The sequence below is a fragment of the Corvus moneduloides genome, chromosome 3 (genome assembly GCF_009650955.1).
Source record: "Corvus moneduloides isolate bCorMon1 chromosome 3, bCorMon1.pri, whole genome shotgun sequence".
In the NCBI taxonomy this organism is placed as follows: domain Eukaryota; kingdom Metazoa; phylum Chordata; class Aves; order Passeriformes; family Corvidae; genus Corvus; species Corvus moneduloides.
The window spans coordinates 94612575-94624868 of record NC_045478.1 but is presented as its reverse complement, the minus strand read 5'-3'; the positions used below and the strand labels follow the sequence as shown (position 1 = coordinate 94624868).

General features: G+C 37.1%; 1 protein-coding gene across 4 annotated transcripts in view; it reads right to left on the bottom strand.

Moving 5' to 3' along the window:
- The window catches only part of SRBD1 (S1 RNA binding domain 1), a 126636-nt gene that overhangs the window by 49731 nt on the left and 64611 nt on the right, over positions 1 to 12294 (bottom strand). The window lies entirely within an intron of this gene.

Sequence of the window (12294 nt, the reverse complement as noted above, 5' to 3'; positions counted from 1 at the left end):
TGAATCATGTAATTGCTTTTGCTCAGGTGTTTTGGGTTTTTTTACATCTTCTATGCACTTAATTTTTTTTAACCTGGAAATAATCAATAATATAGCAGGATCCTTTGTCATTGTTAGATAAGGACATCACATGTACATCAATCAAACTTTTTATTTGAATAATTCCTGCAAAGACCTAAGAACATTTCAAACTGTAATCATGTTTAAAAAGTTTTTGTGAGCCACAGTTAATAAATAAAACTGTGTACACTATATTTTCTCCTTGTATCCATACTAAATGCATATGCAACATTTAACATTAAACTCTGTAAGAACCTTTAACCTGAAATCACAGATATGTAGAAACAAATAAACATTTTACAAATTAACAGAGTATCTGTTCACAGACTTATTTATCTAATACAGTATTCCCTAAGGTATGTATCAGATACTTACATATTTATCTAATTCAACCGGTTCTTGGACTTTACTAATCTAAGCTGCACACCAAAACACATCAATTTGCAATCTGTCACCCTTATAACTACATTTAGAAAACCAAAAGCAATTTCCAACATTTCTAATGCCATTAAGAGCATACAAGAATAACCTTTGGTCTTCTAAATCCAAATGTTGAATCAAGACTGCATTTTTGAAGGCTGTATTTACTGATAAATCATTTGCTTACAAAAATCTCAGAAGAAAAAGTTTATTTCCAAATGTCAAATCACAAACTTGGTCTGATTCTGCAGATATTGGGTTGCATTCAGTATTTGCAACTGTGTTCCCTCCCACATATATGAAACTAGAAGAGTTCTATCTCCCAATATTACATTTATAAACTTTTCTTTTCTCCTGAGTTAAAACAAAACATGTTAGCTGGTTTAGCAGCTCACAGAACATTCATTCTATGTAGCAAAGTAAACACCAATGAAGAACAAAAGAGTTTAGACATATTCCAAAAATCCTTCCAAATAAGAACCAAAAATCTTTTAAAAAAAAGCAAACAAACAAATAAAACCCTAAACCCCAAGAATCCCACAAGAAACAAAACCCAAAATAAAAAAAAACAACCAAGCAAAAACATCCCGACTCAAAAAAAGTTTAAAAAAACCCAAACAAACCCCTCCAAAAAATAAAGGAAAAGACAAACATAACAATGACAGACCTTGTTGCCAAGGCTGTTTTTTTGTACCACACACACTTGTGCAAAAGTAAGAGAACAGGGACCAAAGAAAGCTGTGGGCCTTTAATAGCTATGTCCAGAATCAACCCCACAGGGCACTAGTCATTTCAAGAGTGTTTTACATTTTTAAGCAAATCAGGACAGGGTTAGAGGAAGAACAGACAGGAGTCAGGAGTAAATATATATATATATATATGCACAGTGGTTTGGTCAACATCACACACAGTGTTTAAACAGGAATACTGGAAGTATCTCCAGTGTTCACCAGCTGATTTCACACATATACACGTGTATGAAGACATGAGCATGGTTATAATTCCCATATACATAAAATAATCTATAAGCCCCTTTACCGTATCACAGAAGTAATGTATTAATTTGCAGAAGTGTTTAGGTTGGACACACCTCTGGAGAACACAGGCTGCCTTGTCTAACACCCCTGCTGACAGAGGGGTGTTACAGCAGGTTGCCCCAGATCATGTCCAGGTCGGTGGAGACTTCACAACCTGTCTGGTCAATCCATTCCAGCGCTGGGCCACCCTGACAGTAGCTAAATGTTTTCTTGTGTCCAGACTGAATTTGCTCTGCTCCAGTCTGGGCCCATTGCCTCTTGTCCTAACAGTGGGCACTACTGAGAAGAGTCTGATGCTCTCTTCTTCATTGCCTCCCATCAAGTACTTACACCCCTCTGTAAGATCCCCGAGTCTCCTCCAAGCTGAACATTTCCAGTTTTCTTCGTTTTTCCTTGTATGAAAGGTGCCCCAGTCCTTAATCATCCTTGCAGCCTAATTTAAACAGCAACCATCACTGCTGTTAAAGGCTTCACAGCATTTCAGAAAAAGACTTCACTAAACATTTGTACTTGAAGCCAAAACAGCAGCCAGAGATATGCAGGCTCCTCAAGCCACAACTGCAAAGTTTATCAATTAAATGCTGCACTAGAGGCTTCACTTCTAAAGGTTTGCACTGCTAAATGAACAGTTAACGTGAAGTTCACTGCTCGGTCAGGCAAGACTTTTCATATCCTTTAATATCCATTTTAACATGCTGACAAAGGCAGTTTGCTAGCTAGGCTCAGAAAGCACTGTGCTGGTGACATCTGATATGCCAGCTTCTCTGATAGAGAAGTTCTGAATTCAAAGACAATCACGTATGCCTTCTTGTCAAAAAAATACCCCACAAAGGGGTAATCAGTGTAAGTACACCAGTTATCACTTACACAAGTATAGCTCACTGCAGAAATGCTTTCCTGTAACAATAATTCATATTAATTACTTTGAAATACTAGTCACCCACCACCTAACAAACAAAAGTGAAACAAAACACCAGTGAAAGTAGTATTGATCCAAACCAAGAAACACTTACAACGATGTATTTCTTCTGAATGCACTGATGCCTATGCATAGAGACTACATTTGTCCTTCAGCAAATCTCCTTAAACTCAGCTTCTTTAATACCTATACGGTGTTTTAGAGAATTTTCTTTTAGTTCTACCTAATAGCAAAACACATTTCAAAAGTTATAGTTTAGATAAGCTGAGAGCAAATACCTCTCACTGTCCACACCTCCTTTCATTACGTCTTTTAAAAACAGACAACTACATGGATAGGTTGATACAGGAATTTTCCAAGCACAACCTTCCCTTGGGAACCTTCAATTAAAAAGTAAAATTTTAAAATTTTAAAAGATGACTCTCTTTATCATATTAACTTGGTTGACAATGCTGTCGTATCCGTAGGAGGCTTCCAGTGGAGGCGTAGGACCTGATCCAGCAAAGCACTTCAGCACAGATGCATGTCGGAATTCCCACCGGAACCAGCAAAACTATTCACACGCATAAAGTTACACAGACATTTAAGTGCTTTCCTGGATCAGGCCTAATAGTTACAATATCGAAGCAGGAAGATCAGCTAACAGTCAGTTACAGATTAAGGGATGCAGCTCCTACAGTCAATAGCAGCAGGATAGCTGACCTGCCTAATTCCCACTAAAGCCGCAATTTCACTCCAGAACTTTTCCAATTAATAAATAAAAGAGAGCACAGTAGGGAAAATGTAAGAGTTGTCCACATTCTTGGTAGGCAGGAACTCAGTCAAGATTAGCATCTACAGCCTCTTGTACAGGCAAACCCATTTATTTTTTGCTGGAGTACTTGCACACTGCAATAGATGGATCTTTTTTGGGGGCAAAGAGGCTCCACCCTGGCCAGTTGATCCAAGTGGCTGGACTCTCACAACACAAGCAGAGTATTACTGAAATCATGAGGGCTCTGCAGAAGTGCAAGGCCTACTACCAGGGAGCAGAGACAGTAAAACCTGATGGTCTGGCATTTTCTTCTTCAAAATTAAATCAAGACTATAAAATTTGTTTTTCATTTTCAACTATTTTACATTGGGTACATTTCAGAAATCATGCATTTTTTGAAGACTAACAATGAAACAGGTAATGCATTCTTACTTCCGTAGATATTGGGGTATTCATTTTTGCCCAAACAAAATCAGAATAAATTATATTACAGCATGAAGGGCAAAACCAGAAAATCATATTTCTCAAAAGTTACCAGCATGGCCAAACATGAAATGTTTGAGAGATGCCTTTATTAAAATATGCTAGTCTAAGTAAAATATGAAAAAAAAACCCTAATCAATATTAAACAGGGTATTAAGATGGAATGACCCTCTATTAGAAAATTACTACAAGATTTGCACACTCAATAAATGCAAAGCTTGGAGTTGTGAATTAAGATGAAAGTATTATTGTAACACTTGGAAAGGCAGTAACATACTGTGCTGCCTTTCAAAAAACTCATGTAAAATGTTAACACTTGGAGGGACAGAATGGTCTAGGTGGCCCTCTGACTTCAATGTAGATGTACTTCACATCCAAGTTCAATGAGAAATAAAGATGATTACAGCAAGCATATTTACTGTAATCCTGCCTTGTCTTTAGATAGGACATATTCTGCCATTTCCTTAACAAAGCAGTTTAACTGCTTGGTAGTCTCAATTCACTCCATACTTTGGTTATTTGACAAGACAATCACATAATGTTGTTTCTCTAGCTCTTTCTACAGCAAGCTGTAGTGTTTTTCACACAGATCAGAAAGGAGAGTTTTCAGTCAGGAATACTGATAATAGTTTTCAGGCTAAATTTTTTCAGACTAAAGATGGAAAAAACTTTCCACACTCAACAGTGAAGGGCCAAAACAACACAGCAGCCTTACTCCTTCTCTACAGTATCTATACAATGGCCATGTCAGCTCAGCTGCCAGCCTTAAAAAAAAACAGAATTTGTGCTACCTTCTTTGGCTACCTGCCTCACTTCAGTAATGGAACAGGTCTAAAGCAATCACTGAGACCCAAATCCAACATGCAGAGTATTTAGGGTGCAAGGGCAGCTGGAAACCTTGTCAACTAGATGAAGTTTATTATGGTTTCAAGTATTGTGCCCACTTTGGGGGCAGGCTGTCAACTTCTGCGTACAGACGATTGCAAATTGAAATGTTCTCCTTTTGCATTGCTTTCTGTAAGAGCCACACCATAAAGCAAGACCTTAATGGCTTAGATAAGGAAAGAGTGAAAATGAGGAATGCTTATGGATAGAAGAACAAAGAAATTTCAATTTCTTTCAGTTACAGTGGCATTCAAATGTTGCTTACCACTGAAAGCAGAAAAACACTTTGGGCCAAAAGTCCAGGATGATGGCATTCCTCCTTTTAAAAACATCTTCACATATGGATAAAAATGTGTCCCAGTCAATAACTGTGACACAATAGCTACCCCCATGAGTGGGAGCATTTGTTTTGTGCTTTGAAAAAATGTGAAGCTTCCAGATGTAAAGGCAGCAGATAGCTTTACAAATGCTTTACAGATAAATATATGGCAACCACAAGCTACTAAGCTATGATTAGTTCAATTTTGTCAAAAATGAGAACATTCTGTACCTTTGTTACAAAACCTCAGTATTTCGTTCTTGCTGAGACATGCTACTATAACATCCAAGTAACTCATCCACCCTCGTATTTTAAATTAACCTTCACACCTTAAAAGTCTGGGTTGAAACCACAATGTCACTGAAATAAAAAAATAATATATTAAAGTAATCAGGGACTAAGTCACAAATGCATATGTAATTACTGTCAATATATCATACCAGAGTAGATATGGAAACATTACAACTTTTTAAATCCTTTTATAAAGCCTATTATTGTGTTCAAGATCAATTACTCTCCATAAGTATCTGCAATAATGTTTACTCAGTGATCGATTGTTCAGGTTTCCTGAGTCCTGGAAGCTTTCTATCCTGTTGACCTGAATTTCACCCTCCTTGCAAAGGATACAGTGAAACGTACAGTAGTCTTTTCATTAAGCATTCTTTCTCAGTAGGTCAGGATTTGTGACACAGTTTTGAATCCTCATATATCTTCTTGGTGGGTTTAAAGTATGCAATTTATTTTAAGCAACTGTTCAACAGCTGCATTTCATCCAAAGCTCTTCTGTAGCAAGTGAGCAGGTTTTTGTTTTAAAAAGGTTACATTTTAGTTTACTTTTAACTCCATAAAACTGATAATCTGTTATTTGCCTAAGATTAATGAAATAATGAATGACAATATTCTACTTATTTATTACAAAAAAATAATCTTTAAAAGAGATGGGCGGAATACAACAAGAAAGTTAGATATACATTTAAAGAAAAAATCTCAACAAGTGAATATTACAATTCAGCTTTTTCAAGTCAGTATTTTTTCTTAAAGACACTCTCAAAAACACTTTTCTCAAGCATTAGTAATTTCTGTATCACAGAACAGTATCCATTTTTATCCAAGATGAGATAGGGGACATATAATCATTTAATGAAAGCCTGATGTGATTTTTCTGTCAAACAAATGAGTTACTCTCACAATATTGGTATAAACTCAGAAAAAAACTTTCCCTATCTGTTCAGCATAAAAGGTAGATATCATCAATATCCTTTTCCCATTCACACTGCTGATCCTAAATGCATCACTATGCCATTGATTACTGTTACTACTTAAAGTAAAAAACTAGTCGAAGTTCTAACCTTACAAGAGCTAGTCAACTGTATCTTAGAAGAATTAGTCACTTGTGTCAACAACAAATATTAACCTTTTGTAAGTGACCAGAATGTTCTTTCCTATGCCTGTAATAAGAAAATCAGCTCTGGCAAGTAACACATCAAATCCCAGCATTAAGAGGAAACCAAAACTCCTTGAATTGAAGAGCATCCTGGTACTGGTCATGCCTCTAGCTCCACGCTTCAAGGAAGTAACAAAGCCTTCAAAAGGAAACACACAGACACAGCACGTGCACAGAATTACACCTGAAGGGGGGGAAGCTCTTTTATGCAAGGGGAAGCAGCTTGACCAGAGCATGTAAAGCTTGCAGGTAGCAGATGATCAAATTCCTCTACTCCCATCCACTCTTGAGCTCTACAGCTTCAGAGGAAATACAGTGCCAGTAGGCAGGATGTCAATGATTATACAGATTAGAAAACATTAGATTCTTGTCTAGAACAACAAGAAAACTACAAGAAGACTACAAACATCTCTAACATCTGTTATATCAGGATTGTGCTAGTGGTTTGGGGCAATTCAAGCCCATTTTTCTATTTCTCAATATCCTGGTGCAGGCACATGTTCATGCCCAACTGGGAGAGGCTCAGTCATTTCCAAACTATCTGCAGTTAGGTTTTTTGTTTCCTACAGAACCCACAGATTCCCTATAATTTCTGTTTAAACTGTAGAGCCTAGCCCACACCTTGAGATAAGCTTCTGCTCATGAGTAGGAACCGGGTCCTATGGGGAGACAAGTAACAAGACTCTCTTGCTCCTATTACTAATTATTATTATTATTATTAATTAATAATTAAATATTGCTATTATTATTGTTTTAGTTTATTAATATTACTATCATTAACATTTTCTATCTTTAACATCTTACTGCTGTTCACCACCTTTTTGCTTCTAACCACTGAATGTTCGTCATCACAGTGCAGTTCTCTGTTCTCCATCCTTCCAAAATTAAACTCATTTTTAAATGCTACAGAATACAACAGATGGAAGATGAAATATGATTGATAAGATGAAATACGATGCTCTAATTGCACACAACCCAACTAAACATTACGCTGACAAAACGTTTTAATGCATAAGAATTCAGTGCTTACTTTCTCTTCTGAAAGGTTGTGGAACTTTCACCAATTCTCTCCAACTAGCTGTAGAAGAAAGCTTCCACTTCGACAGCAGTGTGAATGGTTTAACCGTAGGACTAAATAAAACAATAAAGTTTTTGAAAAATGACCTTCTCTCCTGAGTAGCCAAAGGGGAGCAGTGCTCTTTCAAGATGATGAAGAAATTAGCTCAAGTAGACATCCAGGCACTATGTCCCACACATCTAATCATCAAATTGTTTTACTTTCCTTAAGATAAAGTCAAAAGAAATTACATTTTTTCCAATCTCTACCTTCTACTTGCTGGCCAGTATGACAGCTCTGAACTCTATGTCTCTAACAGGACCTCAGGGAATGAAACCCTGTAGCATAACAGTCTGAAAGTCCTAACAAGCCCTCAAAGCCTACAAGGCTTTCTTTTGCAAGGAAAAGTGCAAGTGGTGTGCTGAACTTTGAGCATACAATAATGCAACGTGTTCTGCCCTGTGGAGAGGAGACAAGCAGATGGGATTTGACAATGCTAAGGCAAGCTGTGCTGTGTGACCTTTGGCTCTCTCAGATTCTTCTTTATCCTCAGAAAACATCCCTTAGAAACAACACAGTTTCCTTACTGGATCATACCTGTGCATGCAGCACCACACATGCTCGCCCTGTTAGTTTTCCAAATCTTAAAACAGAGTCACTCTAGGGAATATTTTATCTACCTTTGTTGCTTTCCTAGCTGGGTGACACAACTATGTAGCCTTGACAGAGCCCTAGTTATTCACATCCAAGAGGAAAATGTGCATTCTTGAGCTCCTTTCTTGGAGCTGTTGCATTGGACAAGCCCAGGTATGTTGCTCTTCTTTCAGCATCTGAACACAGAATTGCAAACTAAAAACCAAGTGTGTATGATTGCATAAGGTATGAAAATAAAACAGAGAGGCTTAGCATGAGATCTCTTCTAACAAGTGGTTACACAAACATGGTGTCTGTAAAACAGCCCCTTTCTTCCCCCTTTTATTTTGTTTACATAGTGAAAGAAAGAAAAAATTGCTTATTTGTTGGAGCAGTCATCTCAAAAGGAAAGGTAATTCATCAATTTAATGAAATGAAGACATTTGTCATTTATATAACTGAGTGTACATTGAAACCAGAGTAAAATCCTGGCATGACTACTTCCTCATCTCAATTCCCTTCCATCAGGCCACTGTTTCACTAGAATGCATCAGTTTCCTCTGATTCTTAGTTATTAAGCAACATTCATTTCATTATGGTATCGAAGAGGTAGAGAGGCAGCAGAAGAAAAAAATTCTACTGTGACCACAAGTCAAACAATTGGTACTTATTCTAAGGACATGTAAAGCTTGCAGGTAGTATATGATCAAACTTCTAAGGACAACAAAACCTCCACTAGCTGACCATATCTTAAGAACTTTCCAGGCATCCAGAAAGTACATAAATTCCACTTTTCTGTGTGACAATCCTTCAACATGAGCTATATGCGCTTACACTTCCTATATACTTCACCTGTTCCTCACAGTCTTCCCACTTTGTCTAGCCAAACTTGCTCAAGCCAACAAGCATTTGCAACAAGGAAGTGGAGAAGTGGAGAAGCACTGAGAGAAAAAACTAGAAAGCCTGGAAGTGTGTATGGGTTGACACCTATGCTGACATCCTGCATTTCTTATCCCATAAAACTTATTTTTATTAGGAATACAGGCTCTGCACAACAAAACAAAACCTCAGGCAAAACTATATAGGAAAGGATGGAAGTAAAGCAAAGAAGATATCAACCTTTGGAAAATCACTGAATTCCAGGGTTCACAGGGCCCAGTGACAGCAACCAAACCCAGGCTGGCACTGATTGTCACAAAGCTCATCTGTCTGAGGGAGGAATGCCTGTCACCACTGAGTTTAAGGTTTTTTCTTCTACAAAGAATACCACACCAAGACAGTCATCTCATGTGCTCTGGCAATGAAAGGTAACTAACGGCAAGTGAATTACTGTTAAACTTGCAAGGCAAAGTACCATGCCCAGTAAACTGTTACTTACAACTGCTTCTAAGGGAAAATCGCATCCAAGCTTTGCATTGAAAAAAGGCAAAGGTAAATCTCAATCACAGAGAGCCAGAGCAATCCAGGAGATTTTACAGGCAAGTTCAAGTGCAGAACTCTTACTGGAAGCTGTCATGAATAAAAACTAACCAAAGGTTAAACATGAAGTGGTGTAGTGATGCTAGGTCAGAAAATAAATAAAATAAAATTAAAAAAAAAAAAAAAAAAAAAAAAAAAAAAAAAAAAAAAAAAAAAAAAGGAAAACCCCCAACAAATGAACGGAACAACCAAAAAAAAAAAAAGAATTGGACAGCTCTTTTTTTTTTTTAAAAAGTAGTTAAATGTTTCAAGAGGGTGGCCAGAGGACACATGCCAGGACAGAAATAGAACTGCAGTCATCCACCCAGACTCACAGCTCCCTCATTACCAATACCTCATTACAACCTCAGAGCTGGCAGTCACAGAGTCTTGGTAGAGCACATATTAATAAACTTCACAAAGGTGATCAACATTTCCAGCTTGCAAAGTACTCTTTTCATGGTGTCCATTCGTCCCTACAAAACTTCCCACCCCAAATCTTAAGTGTGTCCTTAGGCACAGCTTTTGAGGAGAATTCATGGAAGCCTTGCACTCCATTCTCTGTCAGACTGCAATCCTATCACAGGTTCATCCAAAACCCCCCATTACTGAACTCCAGTGGCTTGCTCTCTAGGCAGAACTCTCCTAATCTGCTGCAGCTGAACTTCCTCAGCCTATCAAGTAGGAAATCCTTTTATTGCTCTGGCCTATAAGCTTCTTATCTCCTAATTCTGTGAGGCTGAGAAATAGCTGTTCTGCTCATTAATCCTACAATGACTGTCAGACGGGGATATATACCTTCTCACTCTACTCAAACACAAGTAACTAGGTTTCATCAAGTTCTTTACTATGTACTTAGCTGAGCCCCAGACCACAAGATTTTCTAGGAACTGGAGTAGCAGAACAGCAGCTCCTGCACTTTCATAAAATATTCAGGACAATTCTAAAGTTGGAGCGACCCTATTTCCTTCTCTGTACTGTAGACAACAGCAAACTCTTTAAGAAAAGGTTTTTTTGGTTTTTTTTTTCTTCCAAGCAAGTGCAATTTTGGCTCAAAGTGCTGTATGGATGACTATAAAGACTTTCCTCTATAGTTTGTATATACACCATTGGTTTAAAAAGAGATCTTTCTCAATCATTTATTACAAACTCATGTCATCCATGACCTTCAAAGACAGCTCAAAGAGAAAAAAAAAAAAAATCCAGCTGAGTCCTTGGATTAACTAATACCTTTAATTAGCACCCCCAAGAAATGCTGAAGGTTGCTGGTCTTCCCCCTACACAGAACACTCAGCCAAGGAGAAATTAAGCTAATTTTTCTATCAGGATTGATATCTTCTATTTCGCTGTATAAAGCAAAAACTGACTACAAACAGTTGCTAAACACCGCTGAAAATATTGCAGAGATCATATCACAAGATGAGAAAGTATTCTCACATGCATTATTTAATATTTTATATTTAGGTACCCAGTGCACAAACATAGGCCTATCTGTGTAATTCAAAAAGCCTTCTATAAAGTTTTGTTGAGAAAAATGTTAAAGTGGCAAACAGCGTTAAGATCACAGATATCTTACATCAGTTGTACCTTTTATTTTAACTATAAATGTCACACTTCATCATGCAGCTGTCAGCTTCCTTTAATGTACTAAATGCTATCATGTAAGCACAGAATCTGACATGATGTAACACAACAATTAAAATACAAAGCAAGTCAGTTTTGACACAATGTCACTTTTCTGTTTGCTGCAAATTAAAGGAAAATTGAAACTACACAAGTAAGCTAGTCAAGAAAGAAGTCTGCAAAAACCTCAAACATCAGTTAATGTTTCCCTCTAATGTTATGTCCCATTTTTACATTCAACTTTACGAAGACATCCACAGCTTTAGCACAGCTAATTACAAATTGACACCAGAAGATGTAATGAAGAAAGCCTAAGACTTCTAGAATACCCTGATTGTAACATAGTTCTAGCTGTCAGTTTCGTAATAGCCAACATGCATGAAACTAGGCAATTATTTTTCAATTTCTATCCTACTCTTTTTCAATTTCTATCCACTCTGTGGTACTGCTGTGGCATGTTAAAATTGCTGATGCTTTTAAAACCAGATGCAACAGCACTTAAATTAAGCCCGAAGAAAATCCTAGTAATAATGGAGCAATTATGAACTCTAGGTAATTAATACTGCAATTGATTGTCTACTAAAAATTGGATTTTAATTTACTGTATTTGATGCACAACACTAAATAAAAGTGTCTGAAATGTTGAAAAATTAGTTTTGGAGAAAATGAAAAACCTGGACATCTGGAAAGGCATAATGTTAATAATTAGATTTCCTCCTTTTCAGTGTTTTTTGTTCATTTACAACAACTTTAAACCTACATTTAATACATCTGCACCATAAAAAACTTTGGCCCAAGGGAAAGCTAGTGCTATCTGTCACAAATACAGAAATGTCACATGCCTAATATTTGCTGTGGCCATACCATGACACATTTAAAACCTTTGTGGCCCAGGGAAGAAATAATCACCACGGAGTCTGTTCATGGGCAGGGAAAAGAGTTTCAAGCAAAAATAAGCTGGAAACCTCTCCTGCAAATGGAGGGGCTGATATAGACATTCCAAGAATATTCCTATAAAAACATTCACTTGAAACATTGAATTAACACTTTCCCCTTTGTGGAAATAAGAGGAAAGGGAAACATGGGGAATTCTATAAAGTTTTACCCCTGAATACCACGTCAGAATTCTTTTCTGCTGATCTATACCCTCCAAAGGATTTCCAGGCCAGTAACCTGATAGAAAAACATTAAATTTAAGAACA